Here is a 21,785-nt window from a genome sequence, read left to right as displayed (position 1 = left end):
TTCTTACCTACAATAGTCTTTTAAAAATGCCTTTTTCATAATCAACCTGTTGTTTTGAGGATCTTCACCAAGACAAAATTGTACTAAATACCTAGAGTGAAGCTCCAAATTAAGCCTCGTTTGCAGGTGGTCCATTATGGAAGGACTTCTCTTGATCATAAAGACTTTTTAAGATGGAAAAAAAAAATCTAAATTCCTGCATCCACACTATAATTGTCTTGTTCAGTGAAAATGGTTTTTTGAAAAACTGTTGGTATGTAATGTAACCACATAATTAGCACCTTACTCTGAGCAACTTTGCAATCAGCAAGCACCGCATGACGCGAGCAGTTTCCTTCCATAGGAAACTTCAATAAAATGGTCCTTTCGTTTCAAATGTATAATTTCTGAGTGAAAAACAATGACTTCTTCAAAAATATAATTTTTGTGTTTATGTATAATCTCTACCTACCCTTCGTGCATGAGCTCCCCACAGCGCTTATGTTTTATGATGTATGGTGGGGGATGCGCTGGTGTCAAACCCCAAGTGCCAGTCCTGGTGAGGAAATCTCTAGGTGTAGAAGGATACTAGTAAGAACAACTAGCATGAAGGCTCTTCTGTGTTCTCAGATGCTTGTGGGTGGAGGCCGAGGAAAATTAAGGCCATTTCACCTCAAGTTTAGCATTAGCACAAGTATAGCCATCTTAGGTCCCTGGGAATAAGAGCTGAACTTTACAGGAAAAACTGCAGGTTGTCCTAGGCAGGGAATCCCATATCCGAAAGACAACAGAGCTCAGAATGTCCTCGGCAGAGAATCCCGTTTCAGATCTTAAGAAAAATCCCCTACCCCTGGACAAGCAGAGCAGGACTAACTCCATTTTGTGCTACACCCGCCATCTCATGCAAACCCCCCACACGACCTGCCTATTGTTTAAGGCACTCCCTCCCTCACCCTAGTTTAGCTATGAAGCACACCCTTATCAGAAACCAGCACACATAGGAATGCGGGACCTCTGACCTTTAACCAGCCAAGGAATGAAAACCCCTCTTTTAACCGCCAAACCTGCGCGCCAATTCTAACCAGAATAATAGGCTAGTTCAAAGGGTCACTATAGGGTGAGTCGTAATTCAATCGGCCACCTGCGTGTGCACCAACATGACTGTGCAACTTTCTGCGTATGTTACAATCTCATTGACCACTGGCCCCTATAACACTGCTGTGCTTCTCAGTCTCGGGGTCCAAGCCCCTGCTCTGCCGTATGGAGTATACTTGGGCCCGAGCTCGAGCTTGTAAATAAACCCTCATGTTTGCATCGGCGTCAGCTCCTTGGTGGTTTCTCAGATTCGCAATCTTGGGCACGACATTTGGAAAGTTTTATCCCCCACGTAATCACTACTACGCAAAAGTAGGGAGTCCGAGGGTACACTGTTGAATATAAATGTTCCCCATCCAAAGGCATCAACCTTAAAATGATCTTCCTATCATTCCAACAACTGTACAGGATTTGACCATCGTTCTGCACCTGCCTCCTGTCATTTCCTCAGCCTGTCTTCCAACAGGGGCTACAAGTAGCAGCTAAACTCTTGGGAAAGGCAAGAAGAGCCATTAGGTAGCTCTTGTGGAACAGTAAGAATGCAGCAGAGGATGAGAAGCGGAACAGCTTCCCCCAGGCTAAGTAGGCCTGAATACTTGCACCTTTGTTCTCTTTCGTTCTTCCTTTTGTTTTCCTTAGGCCTGTTCCAGGAGGCTGCAGGCTCCTGTTTCTACAGGCAGCGTTTCTCGGTGGTTTCCTTTACTAATGGAACTGGCTGGGAATCAGAACTGGGAGTGCGTTCCGTCTCTTCCAGTGGGCCCTAGAAAGCTCCTTTACTCATTTCCAAGATGGGAATAGTGCTAGCAGCCCTCCAGGGATTGTAACAGAATTTGAGGCAGAAAGTTCACCTACTAACAGGAAAGTGCTTTGTCAAGTCAACAGAAGTCTTTTAAGTCAGAAAGGATAAAGGGCTTACTCTACTTGGCCAGAGAGATAAGGAGGTAGATGGATGACAGGTGAATAGGTAATAATGATGCATAGATAGGTGGTAGGTACAGACGTGTAGATATTCAGAAACGCCAGGCACCTGGGTCACACGTTACTTTGTCAGAATAACATCGGGAAGTCAGTTCCCTCAGCCTCCGAACTCCCCAGAGCAACACAGTGAGCTGAATGACGGCAACCCCCAGCACCGGTGGGTTTGTTTTGTTGGAGAGGCTCCGGGAATATGAATTTCCTCTGCTTCTCAAGGGAACAGAGGCTTCCGGGAGTTTCTTGAGGCCTAGCTGGGAGGGACTCTGGGTGATTGCTCCCAGGGGAGGAGGAAGTGAGGGCTTCCAACACCTTTGAAATGTAAATCCATGGATTTACATTCAATGCGCCCTGGAGATCTTGGGACTATTTCATCTCCCTCAGAGTTAAACCAGGTGTCTACTGTGGGTATGACCTTGGGACTCTTATGAGATAAGAAATGATTATCATTTTAGATGGAAGCAAAGAGTTCCGCCATTAGAGAAGCACATGGTTACAGAGTTATCCCCGTGCTGTGAGCAAGTATCGTGTTTTGGGGAAATTGAAAGCTCGGGCAGCCTGGCCTCTCCATGCCCTCTGGTCAGTCCCTCCCTGCACACAGGAGATCCACACCCCTGTGTGCAGGGTGGGACCCCTCAGGCCCGGTGGTCCCGGGAGAGGGCAGCCTCGCTGCATTCTGGGGTGTCCAAGCCATACACAGAAGCGTACTGGGCTCCAAAGAGCGAGACCTCTCCAGCATCTGGATCCACCAGCATCTGCAGCGGCACCAGCCTGGCCTCTGTGCACCTGACTCACCTGCCCATGACCTCAGCCTCCCCCCACCCTGCGAGATTGTCTGTAGTGCTTCTCCTGGCACACCTACCATGCACTCCAGGTGCTCACCTCAGCGCCTGGCTCCCCCTGCCATCTGAATTCCCTGCATGCCACTGGTCAGCCTCTGCTCACCCAGCCCCGGGGTCATTCCTGTTGCCTGCCGACTCTGGACCACCTCTGGCCTCAGCATCTGGGCCACTTCATCCAATGGGCTGCAACCACCCCATCATCCATAAGGGCAGGGCCCCTGAAAGTGCGTCCTTCCTTAGGCCATATCCCTTCACCCTAGAGTCCCATCAGGATTTTATTTCCATCTTTAACGTTGCACTCCCATTGAATCTTGGCAATTTTTTTTTTTTTTAATATCAAGTTGGCAAAGAACAACCTACAAATCTGGCTTGCTGCCTATATTTAAACATAAAGGTTTCTGAGAATATGGACACACACATGGGTTTACCAATCATCTTTGGGGTACTACAATGGCAGCAGTGAGTGGGTTGCCAGAAACTGAATGGCCTTCAAGGTGAAGTTGATGAGTGCCCAGCCCTTTGCAGACGTGCTTGCTCACCTCAGCTTTCTATGAAACATCCTCTAGTGAAATCACTGTGTGTTTTGCTCTCCAATTGGACCCAGATTAATACAATATTTATTTAGCTTTATTTTAATAAAAATCTGCCAACAAAGTCTATAAATATGCTCTTCTTGACTGTTTATATTGAATTAAAAACCCTTCATATTTGTGGAACAGAACTTCCTGGAGACCTTCTGAAGAGTTAGTATTAGTAAACAGGTGTTCACAGGTGTACCAACTAGAGGTGATCTGGAAGTGATGGAGACGGCCAGCAGAATAGAAGTTGCCACCCCAGGCTTAGAAATGGTCTGGTCTGGGTGCTGTTACATAATTCATAAATTATGAATTATGTGGGTCTCATAAATATATCTCAAGCTCACCCATGGATCACCAACTGAAGTGGGGAAGATACCCAATCCAGACCCCAATTCAAGTAGAATGGCAGCTACATTTTAATTTATTTTATATGCTGGGCTCTGAAAAATTGTTATGTTTTGTTTCTTGGGGGAAAAAAAAAAGGCACCCATACCCAAAAATCTCAAAACTACAAGTAAATGTGTCTCATTTTATAAATAGGGAAAGTGAATCTGGAAGAGTTTGACACTCAACATTGTAAAGCTAGTTTGTGGCAGAGTCAAAGGAAGGCAACAAATCTACTGATTGTGGGACAGAGCATCCCACCAAGTGTCCATCTTAATGACACCCTCCCAGGCCCAAGGGGGTGCATGTGCCACGGCCTTAGAGGGATGGCCCCACAAAGGATGCTCTAACTTGGAGGAAAGATGATATATTAAAAAAGGGAAAAGGAATTCAGATCAATCTTCCTACCTGGATTATGAAAATAAAATGAAATGGAAAACCATGGTTTCTGTTCACTTACACATCTGTGACATAGGCATGTACTTCTAAAGAAAATCCCAAAATGTGAAAATCTCACTGAGAACTGAGCCTCCCTGACATGCGCTTTGCAATTCCAGAATTACGTCTTACGTCATGTCGTGCTTAGTGATGCTAGAACATACACTGGCTTAACCAAATCTTAACAGACTCCAAACAGTGAATCCTAACTCTGCTAATTTAGTCTGTTCAATGTAATTACTGTGAGCTTTCAGTTGCAGGCAATTATTCAAAACAATGGAAACCCAGAACTTCATAGGTTTTGTTAAAAAAAAAAAAAAAAATGGAACGTTCTTTATATTTGTGGTTACCCGAGGGGATGGGAAGACACCCTGACAAATTGACTGAGCTCTCTGTTACCGAAATTTCCTCCGTGTATTGAAATGTCTTGAAACAGTGATTCTGTTTTCATTTCTTCTGCAAATATGGCAGTTGTTGCCCAGGCAGTTGTTAATTACAACATATATAACCTTTGCGTAATAAATCTATCACATCTAACTTTCTCTGTCATCTTGGCAAAGGTGAACAAAACCCACGGTTGACTCTGCTCCTTTCTCACTTCTATGGAGGATCGCGTTCCACTTTCAGCGTCCTTCCTGATGTCCCACGAAGGATGAGAGTAGGTCATGTAAGTCAGCCACACTGTTACAAACCTGAGTGATCCCAGTCCTAATTTCTTTGGTTGGCCTTTTCTTTCCACCATGACTGGAAGTTGGTTCTGTGTAGTGTGCCAGAGCGTGTCACATTAAGGAAAGGGACACAGGAGATGGCCGACATGGTGACCTGGGTGAGAGCCTGGTGCCCTGAGCACTCCATCCCCAGCCTGGTGCTGGGAAGGCAGGAAGCCTGTCACCCGGGGCCCTCAGGCCAGACACTACCCTGTTCCCACAGGCTGCCAAGACTTCCCAGCTTTGGGCACACCTAGGACAAAGGTGAGAGCCCGAGGACACGTTATGGAGCTAACTCTAGTGCCTGTCTCAGGGCCACCCAGGCTCTGCACTATTTGTTTCCTGGGTCAGCAGTGAAATGAAGAGTGGCCACTCAGTTAGAATCCAAGCCATTAATTCCAACAAATTTTGAACCCAATGCAATCTCTGCGACCTGGCCGAGCTCCTCAGTGCACGAGCTTTAAGCTAAGCATTGCCTTAGGTTCTAAGGTAACACTCACAGAAGCAGGCCTTTGCCAAACATTTCCAATCAAAGTCCCAATTTCTGCATATTTAAAGAATTCTAACAGATGAATAAGAGAACATTTTTTTTAAACTCAAAATATGGTCAAAGCACTGGACCTGCTAAGTCAAGGAAGAACATAATATCCAAATACCCAAGTGGCTACTGGAAAGGTGCCCAGCAACATTATTCTTCAAGAACATGCGAACTGCAGCCAGCATGTGGTACTTACAGACCCATCAGTGGTAGGGCTGAACTTGAAACAAACCAACAACCCAAAGTAAACGCTGTCGACACTGAAGAAAGTATTGAAACGTTGGAAAATTTTGGCAGGTATTAAGAAAATCATGGAAGGACCAGAACCCATGTATGCTGCTGGAGAGAGTGGAGCTTGCTGTGGGGACGGTTGGTCAGCAGTGAGCGCTGAGAAGTGAGACCTGGCTCAGCACCCAGTCATCACGCTTCTGCTTATATATTTGAGAGAATGACTACAGATGTCACCCCAAATGCACTTCCCTTCCAAAGGAGTGTAAATAATTAAATGTTTGGTTTACCCATGCTCAATGTTATAAAGAAAGATTAGGCTATGGATCCACAAACAATTCTGAGAGCTCGTGTTAATCAGAACATCATGCAACGTGAAGGAGATCGTCCTGTATGATGCCCTCTTTATCAAGATCAGAGACAGGCAAAACCAAATTATGGAGTGTCAGAGGTCAGAAGAGGGCCTATGTGCCTGGAGTGTGGAGGTTTGACCGAGAAATCACCAGAGAAATGTCTAGAGCGCTGGGGTCTTCCATGTCTCCATCCGCACGGGTTCCCAAGTACATCCACGGGCAAATGGTCATCGAGCTGTCTGCTCTGGTTCCCTACGCGTCATATAACTTACCATATGCTATTCCTCAGTTAAAAATCGGTCTCTGTCTTTCATCTGGTGAAGTTTTGAATGAAATACTCTCTCTCAGCCCAGGTTCTTTTGTTCCTATAAGTTTGTTGGGTTTCTTGGAAACCCTCCAATGACGTCATTACCACATTAAAGATCTCTTGCCCTCAAAACGGTTTGAACTCTAGGTAGTTTGTAACAGATGTGCACTAGTTGTAGCAGGAATTTTTTTCTCCTAGTTCTAATTAGTTCTCTGCATAGAAGCATAGCTTCCAACCTAAGTCCAAACTCTGCCTCTATTTTACTGTTTTGAGTTCCTGTCTTGGGAGACTTAATGCCTCCTGTGTCCGCGTTTTGTCTGCCAGCATCCTGATTCTGTGAGCCTGATCCTTGGAGCTCCCCTTGCTATCACCCACTCAACCAATTATACATCCCAGTACTGGGTCTGCTTGAGTATACATTGGGGGATGCTATTAGCCAACTTCTACACATAGTCTTGGATCCTTCTTATTTTTACTTAGACATTTCTCCTCATTTGGGGCCAATTCCTTCATTTTTAGCTCTCTATATCTGAAGATGGTTGACATCTCAAGGCTGAATTAGGCGAAGCTCTGATAGCTATCCTGCATCGCACCAAGCATTTATGCAGCACCTAATGGGAAAAGGCAGGATATCGAAAAAATAAAACAAAACATGGTTCCTACTCTGGTGATTTTGACTGAGGATGGAGCAAATCACATTCCCCAAAACAAAAATTAAATATAGATAAAGAATGTATGAAATATTTAGCCTCTAAGTTATATGTTATTCTTTCCCTGACAACAATATCATAAAAAAGCTTTTATTCAAAACTTTAATACTAAACAATGTACTGTAATATATTCAGGATCCTAAAATAATAGTTTATGCCAGGCCATTTTTCATCTTTACGTTGCACAAACATTTTAGATTCCATTATTATTTACCTCATTTATTTTTATGAGGTGTTGTTGCTAGTCAGATTAATGTTGAAATTTGACCTTTGAAGTTTAGAGCGCTACTCATAAACTTTATATGAATAAAACACAGTTTGTTACTTTCCAGCTTTGAAGTAGAGTGGAGAATAAAGAAATACATGAAGTGAGTAGTATACGCTTGTGTTTGATAGATCCTCCTGGTCTCGGTGACATATAATTTTGCAGAATTTTGGAATAAACTTCAAGCCCTGTTAAGCAAGAGATAGGAACCTAATTGAGGAGATACAGTGCATGCACAGAAGGCATCATTGGTACTGACATACGCGGAACAGAATGGGCAGCACAGATATTTAGAACTCTGAGTTGATTTGTTCCTGGTGATGTCAGAAAAGGCTCCAAAGAGATGGTAATGATATCTGTGATGTTGGGGAGAGAGAAAGTCAGGAAAACGTTCCAGGGTGAAGAACATATCTTTGCATGATCGTAGGTGTTGCGATGGGAACCAATAGCGATTTTTCAAACAAGGAGCACAGTTTTGTTGGAAAGAAGAAAATCAGCCATGATAGAGAAGGAGATATATCTGGAGAGCAAGTTTGAAACTAGATCATGAAGAATGCTGAAAAGCAGAGTTTAGGAAAAGGAAGTCATCAAACTCATTCAGCAAGAGGCCAACTTCATGGAACTATCTCTGTATTACACCAACTCTGTTTCAGACTTCTGGATAAATTAAATATATATCCAAGAGACATTATAATGGAAAGGCAGCAGTAATAAACCAGCTGCCTTCCCATCACTCAGCAGCTTTTGAAATAATCTGCTCACGGGGTCATAGGGGTCTGAATTAAGACAGTGCTGGTGGAATCAAAGAGGGTTGTATTTCAAAGATACTTGAAAGGAAGTTTGATAGGATTTGGTTACCCTTTGTATATGGTGTGGGGGAAGGGAGGAAAAAGTCACCACCTTAGCAAGGAAATGAAGATAAATGGGAAACTCAGAAGAAAATTCAAACCTGAGAGAGAGGAAACTGGCAAATGTCTATGAAAGCTAGTTAATTATGAAGCACATTCATATTTTAATTGAGTAGATCTATGCATATATATACATACTCAAGGATACGTGAAAAGCTAGGTATGTGTGGCTGTAAAGTTTCAGGATGGATGTCACCCCCTCCCATGCCCACTCTTGGATTTCCTTCCAGATAAACTCATGGTACAAAAGTCTTTGTTTCAGGGTCTATCTGCGTGTAGGTGTTTGTGTGAACACACATATATGTATAAAACTCAGGCTAAGATATGAAAAGAAGTTTGGGACAAGCAGACCCTGTGATGGAATTCTGGACCAGCTCATTCCCTGCCCAGAAGGTCTGGAGGATCTTTTCCTTGGAAAGTGAAGAGTCCTCATCCCTCACGTGCTTAGCTACTGAGGATGGACTCTCCCCGTCCCGGTCGCATGAGGAGGATGAGTGTTACGAACTCTGTTATTCCAAGTGAATGATGAAAAGTATAAGGATAGTCAAGTTTACCAGCTTCTGCCAACTGTGGTGAAAGCCCGTGGGGAGGTCGGTCTGGGGAATGCTGTAGAAGACAGGCTGCCCCACCTGCACCCCAAGCAGAGTTTAAACAGAGCCTTGTGCTCTGCCAAGAGAAAATCAGGCTCAGGACTTGCATGTGAGGGAGGCCATGTTGCAAGTAGACTGTGACATGCAGGACAGGTCCACGGGGGACAGAGTCTATGACCTGCTGGTTGACATTGGTGCCATGAGCCTGAGCTCCCGGAGCCCTAGGCTCTCCCACAGCCCCTGCCTTGCAGAAGCAGCCCTGTGCCTCGCAGACCCCATCCAAGGCAGATGCTCGAGAGGATGCTGCTAGTCTTCCTCTCTCCCACCTCTTCTTGTGGCCTTCAGGCCAAGATCACGGTCAGGGCTCAGCATAGACCACATGGGGAAGTGCAGTCCTGGTTCAGGAGAAAAGCCGACTCACTCTAAGAACCACACTTCAGAAATGGGGGCACAGGAGCAGGAGCGTGTTTGGGAGTCAGCCTGTACTGGATGGAAGCTCACGTCTCTGACTTACAATTTAACATGATGCCAAGAAAACCTGGAGCCCGGCAATCTGCCACTGATGCTTCTTGCAGCTCGGACATAATAATGGCCCCTGCAGGAGTCAGAGGCTTCACGTGGTTTTGACGTTACATATGAGAACCAAGAAGCCACTTGTCTGCGTTCTAGAGGATGATGATCCCCTGCAAACTAGTATACATATCTGATTCCACCTACGTGAGGTTCCAGTAAAAGTCTGTTAGCCTCTGATGAGTGGATGGGGGTGAGTGGTGAGCTTATGGCGGTGAGGGGTGCCCAGCGCCTGGAGGGAGCCCAGTGCAAGAGGGTACGGAGGTTGACCCAGGAAGGACATTCCATGTTAATGTGGCCAGGATTCCAGGGGTGTGCACCTGTCAAAATTCATTGACTTATATAGTCAACAACAGTCCATTGCATTTCTGCACATTATACCCCAAATAAGAGAATCATAAGAGATATGGACAGAGAGAAAATGAGTCGGAACTCTCAGTTACTGAGGTAGGCAGTTTAAGAAGTTATGTGACCGTGAGCGTCGTGTAGGAACTTGCGAGCTCAGGATAAGGATTTGGGTTCCATCTTTACCATAATGGCACGTGGCACTGGCCTGGGTTTCTGCTTTTCAGAAACACCTAAAATGGAAAGGTGTTTTTGGAACCCGATGCACGCAGAGTTGCAGATAGGACTTTAGCCGAGTGCTGATTTCCCTCTAAAGGCAAATCTGCAGTCCTCTAGGTTGGCACAGGGTGTCTCAACACCAAGAAAGAGTGAAAGATGAAGAGAGGGAGAGCCCGTCTCTCACCTATTCACAAAGGACGTCTCAGAATGGGGACGTCGGGGGTCCAGCAACGGCATCACGGGGCCCACACACGAGGCAGGTGGCTCGTTCTAAGAAGGAACCTGACATGGTGCGAAACACTGAGCTACAAAACTCAGAAAGTTTTGAAGTCATCTGACTTTGAGTAATGACTCAAATGTGTCGTATGACAACTTGAGTTTGCTGGCTTCTTAACCACGTAATCGGTCTGTGTCTACATTTCTGTCATCTTGTTTACTTTCAGACTGTGCGCTAGACCCGTCAGTTCGCAGATGGGTGCTTCCAGAGGAAAATCTACCTGAGGTAATGCTCAATGTAATGGAACAAATATAGGAAGAAATTCAGTGGAAATGTTTGAACGAAATTAGTATTTTAAAATCCCTTTTATCTATTTCGCCAATTACCTTATCTACCTCCCTTCTGGCGACAACTGGTGTGTTCTCAGTATTTAAGAGTCTGGGTTTTTGTTGGTCTCTTATTTTTTTCTTTGTTTATTATTTTTTTCTTCTAAATTCCCCATATGAGTTAAATCCTATGGTATTTGTCTTTCTCTGTCTGACTTATTTCACTTAGCATCATACCCTTTAAGTCCATCCATGCTGTTGCAAATGGCAAGATCTGCTACGTTTTTATGGCGGAGTAATATTCCACTGTGTGTATATTCTGATGGACACTTGGGCTGCTCCTATCATTTGGCCATTGTAAGTAATCCTGCAATAAACAGAGGGGGTAGCTATAGCTTTTCAAATTAGGTGGCTTCATTTTTGGGGTGTAAATACCCAGCGGTGGAATTACTAGACCATATGGTAATTCTGTTTTTATTTTGAGGAACCTCCACACTGTTCTTCAGAGTGGCTGCATCAGTTTGCGTTCCCAGCAACTGTACAAGAGGGTTCCCTTTTCTTCACATCCTCACCAACACCTGTTGTTTCTGGTATTGATTTTAGCCTTTTTGACATGTGTGAGGCGCTATCTCACCACGGTTTTGATTTCATTTCCCTGATGATGAGTGATGCTAAGAATATTTTCATGTATCTGTTGGCCACATGTAGGCCTTCTTTGGAAAAATATATGTTCAGGACTTCCACTCATTTTAATTGGGTTATTTGTAGTTTTGTTTTGTTTTGTTTTGTTTTGTTTTGTTTTGGTGGTGAGCTCTAAAATTGATAGTATTTTTATTTTTTTGATAGTATTTTTATTTTTATTGTTTTTGATAGTATTTTTAAAGATAACTTCTTGTTAGAAAAGCTATCTCATTTCAAAGGAAATAAAATAAAATATAGTATTTTGATCATGAATAGATTTTTTCCCTTTATAACTTGGGGGCTGAGAAAAGATTTTTCCCTTCGTAACTTGGGTTGAGAAATGTTTTTCTTGTGCCAATTCCTTGAGTTTCCTTCACTGAGATTATAAGAGTTCCTTAAATGTCTTTGTTTGTTTGTTTGTTTGTTTGTTGTTTTTTTTAAGCTCTGTCACTGATTTGAGAAAGGACTGGGTCCAAGTCCTTTTGATTCAGATGATCAGGATTTAGAAGAACAAACATAGTAACTCTAACAAAAAACTCTTTACCCATAGAAAATAAAACAAAAACCATCAGAGCACTATAAAGTCATGGAAATTGCACACCTAAAAATGCAATATATGCATATGCTGTAGATGCATATTCATCTTTTGTATATTCATATTTACATACTTTTCTGGGACAAGGAGTCAGAACTTCAATCAGATTTTTTATATGATCCTTGGTTCTTGAACATGTAAGAATCAATGTCCTCAAGTGGGTAGTGACCTTTGTTGTTTGGGAACCCAGCTAATTATTTCCTAGCATCTGAACACACACACATTTTACTGGAGATCTTGTCTTTGCACAGAGCTTAGTTAGATTTTAATTAAATCCACATTTCTTCTTCCTTCTGGGGACAAGTGAGATTACATCTCCCTCTCCTTGTCACATAGGTGTGGCCCATGAAAGGAATGGATGACATGTGAATCATGTCATGTGCTGAAAGTCACATTGCCACAAAACGTGGAGTCAGGTCTTTGAGTCAATACTTAGAAGCAAGCCTCTTGTTGACCAGAAGACCCGTTTTGGACTTCACATGACTAAGATACAAATCTACCAACACATTTGTGTTAATTATTATCTCTGATTTTGCAAGCAGTTAGCTTTCTCCTAGCTAGCAGAGTTGAGGAAGTCTGCATGGTTGCTTTACTGCAGCTTCACTACATGGTGGAGACAAGCAGGGCACATGTCTATCCACCAAACCAGCAGATTCAAAACTGGGTGTTATCGCATGCCTGATGCCCAGCCAGTTCACTCCTTCATCTGTCAAATGAATCTTGCAAAACAGAAACAAACCAAAGAAACCCTAAAATAAGCCTTTACAGGATTGGAAGGTTCAGGAGATGTTTTAATTCAGCAGAGGGAATCTGCTTGCTGAAAAACCTACATAAGGAGGAGACACAATTGGGGATCCCTGGGTGGTGCAGCGGTTTAGTGCCTGCCTTTGGCCCAGGGCGCGATCCTGGAGACCTGGGATCAAGTCCCGCATTGGGCTCCCTGCATGGAGCCTGCTTCTCCCTCTGCCTGTGTCTCTGCCTCTCTCTCTCTCTCTCTGTGTGACTATCATAAATAAAGAAAAATTTAAAAAAGGAGGAGACACAATTGAGAAAAGCAGAAATTGGAATTTCTTCGTGTATTTCTAGGTCTACCCTAGTGCTTGGTATTTTGACAGTGAGGGACACAATCATAAGTTTTGCTGGATGGTCATCTTTGGCTCAAAGACTGAATGAAATTTATTTTTTATATGTGGTATTATTGACTGATAATTTTGAATGTTGTAATTATATTCAACAACAATTTACTATTTCACTCTTTTTTTTTTTCAATGAAAACATTGGATGGGAAAAATCCAATTACACATTCAGGAAAGCAGATATCTGGAAACTAGAATATCTATTTCGACGTTGCTAATAATAGCACCATAATTAAGACATAAGGAACAGTTATATGGATATTGTCTGAATTATAATGAACGGAATATAAGAGATGAAAAAGATTGTGGAAACATGCGAAACCTTTTCTAAATAGTTTACCATAATTACTTTTGACAGAAACAAACTGAAAAAAAATTACAATCTGTATTAAGTTGAATGAAGAGTAACAAGAATGAGAATGTAATAGCTATTCCTGCATATCTATTCTTCACGCTCAGATTTATTTATACTCGCATTAATATCTATTACTATTTATCATTAACCATATTGAAATTATCATTAGACTCAATTTTGCGCTTTTCTGTTGATGCCTGATGACACGATTCTCTCTTTGAATGCACTTATCTAATACATTTTATTTTAAGTTCAATAAGACAGGTTTCTAGAATTTATTTGACGTAGTAGACAGATTTAATCTCAAAACTATACAGCCCTGTCTGCCACAGCTAAGGATGTGAGGGACCTAGTAGTCTATTACACAGACAAGAAAGATCTATTTTTGTTTCTACATAAATCTATAATAAAACTATCCTCCTTGTAAAATGTATTATTTGTTAAATGTCAATATAAGGGAGATTTTATTTGCATATGTTTACAATATGTTTCTCCAAAAGAAAAAAAACTGTCAATTTTTGGAACCACCGGGAAATAAGAAATCACAGGCAAATACTGCAGACTCTAATCTTATTTGGATGGGATGTCATTGTAGACGACTGCATTTCCTCACAGGAGTGAGAAGGCCATAGTTGTGCTTGGGGAAAGCTGCCAGGGGAATCCTATTACCGTCTACGTGCGTTCTTCATACAAATCAGCGAGGAGTGGGTGGCTGAAGGCTGGTCTTCAGCACTAACCAGTAATTTAGAGAAACATTGGCTCGCAAATCCTTTTAACTTCTGGTTATTTTTAAATCCTGTCTAAAACTTTCTCTGAATTTCTTGAGTCTAAAAAAATACAAATAACCAGCCCTAAATGAATTCAAGGACAACCATGGAGCCTTAGCTTACAACTCTATTACCAACACCAGGTGGCGAAGAATAGGATATATTATTTTCTTCCAAGTCAAGTAAATTCCTTGTTTATCCTTGACCTTGAAAATGGGCATTATATCCAGGACTCCCCTCCAAAATTGCCACAGGAGAGAGAGTATCCTTCCTCATAGTTATGTAGGCATTTACATTTTTTTTTTTTTACATTTTCTTGTGAAGTCGCTGTTCACCGCAACGTAGTTATGAAGACATATATCCTAGAGAAGAGTGCAGTAAATATGTTACTGAGGGGCTCACGCGGACCCCTCTGAGGGTGTATATGCGGACAGGACCTCCTATCTGCACACTGATTAATTCCAGTTTGCAGCTACACCTTCCTGGGACGGCGGCACCGCCTCGGGGCGTTACAGTCGTGTCCTTGGTTGTTACCGCGACACAGTAGGAGATTATAGTTAACTTCCCCTGTCCTCTCCCTCCGGCACATTTTTCTCCCAAAACCAAACACATTCAGAAACAAAGATTTTGGTCGGTCCTGGTTCTGTTTTTTACCGGGCAAAACTCTTTCGTATATATGCAGAAGATTAGTTTATCAGGTTTGTGCTTATTCGGTTAAGAAGGGAACATACTCTCGTCTCAAACATTCAAATAAAAAAGAAGCAGGTAGCTTACAAGTGAGTCTCCCTTAACCACCCGAGAACCCTCTTGACAGTAATTGCAGTTCTTTCCCTAAGGAAATCAGGGCTATTTTACCTGAAACTGAGGGTGATACCATTGTCTGTTGCCCCTGACTGCTGTATTAATTTGATTTTACAGGTTGCCGTTTGTATTTGCCCAGAAGTGCAAATGCGATTTCATGCTCCCTGCCCCCTCAGGTCTCAGTATTTTGAATGTTTGAATTGACTACAGGACCCATCACGCAGGTGCTGTCGACGCCTTCCCTAAGTATTTTAATCTCCTTTTTCCAGCTTTTACAACAAGGGTGGTGCGAATGTTCACCTCCTAAGATCGCTTATCAAATGGCAGACTTGAACCCTGATGCTTATGTATAAATATTCATAAAAATCACCGTTGTGATTTTCGAGGATAAGCTAGCGCAGGAGCGAGTCGCGGTCTTGGGTCTGCGCAGACCAGCGTTGTACGACATGAGCTGCCCAGGTGACCACCTCCCCGAGGTGCCGATGGTTTATGCTAAAGTCAGAAAGGGGCTACCCATTGATCAAAATAAAGCTACATGAGAAGCATGAGGAGTTGTCACCTACTAAAGTCGAAGGGACACACCGTGGTCTGAGCCATGTCCTTGCAATGGGTCTCAGGTTGGAGAGAAAGTTTCGGGCCGTGTCCGAACGTCTTGCAACAGAGCTCACCAGGGCCCTGGTCCACATCGTCATTGCCTACACTCCCACCAAGGCCCTAAATCAGCCTGTTCCTACACAGCAGCTCTCAGAGGCCCTGCTCCTCCAAATCCCCCCCGCAGCACCTGAGCACATCACCCGGGGCTTGGAAAGAGTTTTGCTTTTCCACGAGCGTTAACCGGTCCAGCCCAGCTAACCCTTCCGATAAATCAGAATTCCAATTCCCTCTCAAAGCATTGAAATGTCATGAAAATATCAGATTTCAGGACACAAGCTACGTATTCTTGACAGATTCCGCCCCAGTCAGTAAGCGCGCTGACCGTCTAGCTCGCGCTGGGGTTCAGAAAATAGGACATTTTCAACCAAGTGTTATTAAGGATTGTTATTCTTTCAGGGACTAAATGTCTTGTGATACCTACATGCAGCCCTACCCTGGTTAATGAAAAATCATTGTAACCCCTGTTCCTAAGAGGGTATTTGTGGAACCCGTAGGCCCAAAGGTAGGAAAGTTGGCATCGGTTCACCCACCAGCACGCTCAACATGTGGAAAGGTCAAATTTGGAGCAGCCCTGCCCCGGCATCCTCGCCACCACCTGGGGCGTCTGATGACACGGAGCCTGATGTCCAGATCGTGGTCCAGGAGCCCTGTCCAAGGAGGAAAGGCCGGCCATGACTCTATTCCCTAAATGCGTCTGCAGCCCCTGAAACAGAAAATGAGCAGAGTGTCCACAGGAGAGCCAGACACAGGTCAGGAGGCCATAGTTGGTGACACATGACAGTCATTGCCTGGAGAGAAGAGCTTGCTGTGATATCCTTGAACGTGGAGCCTCTGCCAGCATGGAGGCTCCTCTCTGTCCTTCAGCCAAGCCCCTGTCCTAGTGTCTGTCCTCCAGCCGATCCCCTGGTCCAGGGTCTGTCCTCCACTGGGCACAGCAGGACAGACACCTCCCTCTGCTGCTCCGTGTCCCCTTACATGTCCTGTCGGCTTCCCTTTGCTCACTCACTGACATGCAGTTGGTGGGAAGGGACACTTTGTAAACCCTGGGCAAGTGGAGGTGGGACAGGAAGTGGTGGCCGGCTCTGGACAGAGCCCATCGCACCCCTGCCGGTCAGTCCTCCTCTGTCCCACTGTGTCCTTGGAGACATGGGTGAGTCCTCAGCCCAGAGCTTTGGTTAATCAGCCACCAAGTGAGAGTAACAGCAGCGTTTCCTGGGAACAGCACATGCGCCGTGAACTGCGAAAGGCCCATGTAGATGTCCTTGTCCCGAGAGATGGTGTGCGTGCCCCGGGCCGTGGGAGACGTGCTGAATCGGGGGCATATCTGTGCTCAGGGCCCTGAGCAGGACCGTTTCCCGTGTCGCCTTTGCCAGGATGGCCATGATCCTCAGCATTACCCTATGCCAGGATGGCAGCATGAGATCCTCAGCATTACCCACGACCCCAGTGAGGACTGGGTGCTGGTAGGCTTGAGAACAAGTGATGTCATAATCCTCCACACACATCGGAGAGAGAAGTTCAAGGCAGTCCTTCATAAATACGTCAACCACCACAACCTCAAGTTTGCCTCCTGTGGGAGCTATTTTGTGACCACACTGGACGAGTCGATCCACTGCATAGCTGCACCTTCTCTACAAAGGTTGTCTCAGGCAGCGTAGCCTACGGATATTCTGTGTCGTGATGTGTCTTCAGACAACCAGTATCTGGTCACGGGCTCCAAGAATAGTGCCACGGTTTACCAGCTCTTGTACTGAAGTTTGCTTGTTGTGCTCCTGATGGTGAAGACCCAGAGGAGGCCGGCAGGCTGAGGGGATGACCATCCTCATGCCCTGATACCTCCACCTTACCCTCGATGGCCGGTCATCTGGCCATTCCCTCCTCCCAGTACACACCTAGTCTGTGCTCTCAGGTTTTTATGATATGGCTTAGGAGTTTTTCTCTGTTATTATTCTACCACTGATTTCTGCATTTCAGTGGGGGAAACTTGCCTTTATAATTAACAAAATAGAAAAGCAAAAACAAACAAAAAAACAAAAAAACAAAAAACAAACATGTAATGTTCCTTAGTTTTATCCCATACATTTGTGATTGTGGAGCAGAGAATTCCGTGCAGTCACCTCCGAGTCACCTTGTTAACACCAAAGGTAAACATAAGATGCAGATCCTGAACCACCGGGACTCTGTGGGGAGATCAGGGCAGCGTCTGCCGAGCTCCCAGCCAGCGCGGCCCAGTTTCTGCCCTATTGTTACCAGATGGTGTGTTTTTACTGTGGGTCAGTTTCTGCGTGTGCTTGCCCTGAGCCCCAGAGCAGCCTCAGGGCCAGCTTCTCCCCGTGTCTCCCCAGTTCTCCACAAAATACCTGCAAGTCATCGACAGGGGTCTGTTGCTCCACTGTCAGCTCCGCACATCCCTTCCCTTCAGAACATTCCATCTGAATGCAACTGAATACACATTCTTCTCAAGTGCACATGGAGCTTTCTCCAGAATAGACCACATACTGGGTCACATATGAGGTCCCAACCGATACCAAAAGATTGGAATCATTCCATGCAGATTTTCAGACCATAATGCTTTGATATTAGAACTCAGTCACAAGAAGAAATTTGGAAGAAATTCAAACACATGGAGGTTAAAGAGCATCCTACAAAAAGACGAAAGGGTCAACCAGGAAATAGAGAAGAATTAAAAAGATTCATGGAAACTAATGAGGATGAAGATACAACCGTTCAAAATCATTGGGATGCAGCAAAAGCTGTCCTGAGGGGGAAGTACATTGCAATACAAGCATCCCTCAAAAACTGGAAAAAAACTCAAATACACAAGTTAACCTTGCACCTAAAGGAGCTGGAGAAAAAACAGCAAATAGATCCTACACCCAGCAGAAGAGAGTTACTAAAGATTCGAGGAGAACTCATTGAAATAGAGACCAGAAGAACTGTGGAACAGATCAGCAAAACCAGGCGTTGGTATTTTGAAAGAATTAATAAGACAGATAAACCATTAGCCAGGCTTATTAAAAAGAAAACAGAAAAGATTCAAATTAATAAAATCATGAATGAAAAAGGAGAGATCACAACCGATACCAAGGAAATACAAACGATTTTAAAAACCTATTATGAGCAGCTATACACCAATAAATTAGGCAATCTAGAAGAAATGGACACTTTTCTGGAAAACCACAAACTACCAAAACTGAAACAGGAAGAAATGGAAAACCTGAACAGGCCAATAACCAGGGAGGAAATTGAAGCAGTCATCAAACACCTCCCAAGACACCAAAGTCCAGGGCCCGATGGTTTCCCAGGGGAATTCTATAAAACGTTTAAAGAAGAAACCATACCTATTCTACAAAAGCTGTTCCAAAAGATAGAAAGGGACGGAATACTTCCAAACTCGTTCTATGAGGCCAGGTGACCTTGATCCCAAAACCAGACAAAGACCCCACCAAGAAGGAGAACTATAGACCAATATCCCTGATGAACACGGATGCAAAAATTCTCAACAAGATATTGCCAATAGGATCCAACAGTACATTAAGAAGATTATTCACCATGACCAAGTAGGATTTATCCCCGGGATGCAAGGTTGGTTCAACACTCGTAAAGCAATTGATGTGATTGATCGGATCAGCAAGAGAAAAACCAAGAACCATATGATCCTCTCAATAGATGCAGAGAAAGCATTTGACAAAATACAGCATCCATTCCTGATCAAAACTCTTCAGAGTGTAGGGATAGAGGAACATTCCTCAACATCTTAAAAGCCATCTACGAAAAGCCCACAGCAAATATCATTCTCCATGGGGAAGCACTGGGAGCCTTTCCCCTAAGATCAGGAACTCCCTTCAATGTCGTTAAAAGGCTGGATCTGTAACCAGGACTAAACCCGAAGATGAACGGGTCACTTCCTCAAGCAGCAATGTGAGGGTCACTGAGGTATGTAATTTCCTTTCCTCCTTGACCCCTCGTCCTCTGACTCCCCATCTCGGATTCCCGGTGTCACCTGAGTATCTAGACCCACGCGTCATTGTTCGGCGTCCTTGGTCCCGGATACACCTCCACATACACTCTTATTTATGGGACTAGTTTTTGGAGCCGTGTTAGGATAACCCTGCAGCCTTTGCTGCCTGTCCCAGGGGAAGCATGCCCGTGAGAGAAGCTCTGCTGTGTCTTTCAAATCCCTGAAGTTGTCTCCAGATCTCTTTTCTGTGTGTGTTTATTCTTCTGTCTTAAGCACTAAGGGGCCACACAGGCCAAGGGCTCTGCACACCAAGGACGTGCGGAGCGGTGGAAACTGTTGCACGTCCTCGTTCTTCCCCAGAAGGCCTGTAGGACCCAACGTGTCCTGTACCCCACGTGTCTCAGATATGTCACGCACTCACTTCACGGGGGCGGACAATAAAATCTGTGGCTTTAGGACCGTATGTGTGGGAAAGAGCCCACACTAAAGTCAACACTATCACAGCATCATAGTCCGCTTTCTCCTCCTTCGACTCCCCAAGAAAACTACCAGTGGAGTGTGGGGTGCGTTACTGCTGAGTCCTTGGGGCTCAGGATTGCAGTGCAACGACCACTCGGTGATACTGTTGAAATCATGTGGTGTTAACGAGATGCTCATACACTTAGAGTCGGGCTCAGTCTCGGACTCTCCTTCATTTCCAAGTACTTGACTCATCGGTGAAAAACAACCTGGGTGTTACCACCGTCAACGAACACCGGACTTATCAAACGTCGCCTCGTTAAATAGTCTCATAAGCTTCACGTCTTCCTTTGTGCCCACCTTATGTGCCCTCCCTGTTTCCTGCATCTTGAGAGCTCTCTCGCCTCCACCTGCTACCCTTATTGTACGTTTCCCTGACGTTCCTACAGTTGTCCACACTAGCAGGGATTCAGTGAACGTGCGGCTGCTCCCAAGTTGGAGAGACGTGTGCCTCAAGAGGAGGTGAGCAGGGGGCCCGACCTGCGTACCTCGCCGCTGGGTGCCCCTCATCAGGCTGCCACTTAGACGATGCCCGTCCTGGGCAGGTCAGCCCACACCTCATGGCACCCACCCGGGATGCACTTCGCCTCGTCAGGCTCCCCTCTGCCAGCTTCCTCACCCCACTTGGAGAATTTTCGCCTCCTGGCACATGTTTTAAAATCCTTATTACCTTTTTTTTTCCAGTGGGAAGATTTAATTTTATTTTTTTAAAGATTTTACTTATTTATTTGAGAATGCACGCGTGTGCGAGAGAGAACAGAGTGAGGAGCAGGAGAGGGAGAAGCAGGTTCCCTGCACTGGGCTCGACCCCAGACCCTGGATCATGACCTGAGCCCAAGGCAGATGCTTCATCTGCTGAACCCCCACAGGCGCCCAAGTGGAGAGGTTTTAAAATCAGATCCCTGGAAAATGGTTGAACATCGTGCACAGAGCAGGTCAGTCAAACATCAGGGGGAAGGACAGAAGCCTGGGTTGGACAGTTGCTTCCTCCACTAAGGGCTGGGATGTTAACTGTGCGTCTACACTGCCTTGGCCCCACCATCTCCGAGCCACCCACGTGGGCCTCAGGAACTCCCATTCCACTCATGCAGCCTGGCCAACGTCCCCGCCCACAACCAATGTGAAATCACCATGAAGATTTAGGAATGACAAAAACGTCTGCAAAATGTATGTCTCTCGTGTCCGCTCAGTCATGTGGTTCTATGGATTTATATTTCCTCAGCCCGGAAGCCTGGAATTATACGCGTTTCGTGACACGAGGAAAGAGGCCCACTGTTTAAATAGCAGTGCCAGTGTCCGCCGAGCGGTGACAGCATAGAGCCGTCATTGGTGTCCTTAAGAACCAAAGAACCACATGTCTCATATTCTAGCCCCGTGCACGTCGCATAGACGATGATGAAGAAATATTAGATCTTTTCCACCGGAGTGTAATACGTGGCCATGGCTTAGAGTGATTGCAGTATTTTATTTTATTTTTTGAAGATTTTATTTATTTACTTATGAGAGACACAGAGAGAGAAGCAGAGACATAGACAGGGAGAGAAATAGGCTCCCTGCAGGGAGCCCGAAGCGGGACTCAATCCTGGGACCCCGGGGTCACGACCTGGGCCAAAAGTAGACACTCAACAACTGAGCCACCCGGGCGTCCTGATTTCAGGATTTTAATAATAGTCTTGTAAACCAAACACACACCCTTCATCTGCTTAAAGGCACCAGAAGTTCACGACGGAGGACATTAAAATCTC

Source organism: Canis lupus, chromosome 16 (assembly GCF_003254725.2).
Source record: "Canis lupus dingo isolate Sandy chromosome 16, ASM325472v2, whole genome shotgun sequence".
Classification (NCBI taxonomy): Eukaryota; Metazoa; Chordata; class Mammalia; order Carnivora; family Canidae; genus Canis; species Canis lupus.
This window is presented reverse-complemented; position numbering follows the sequence as displayed.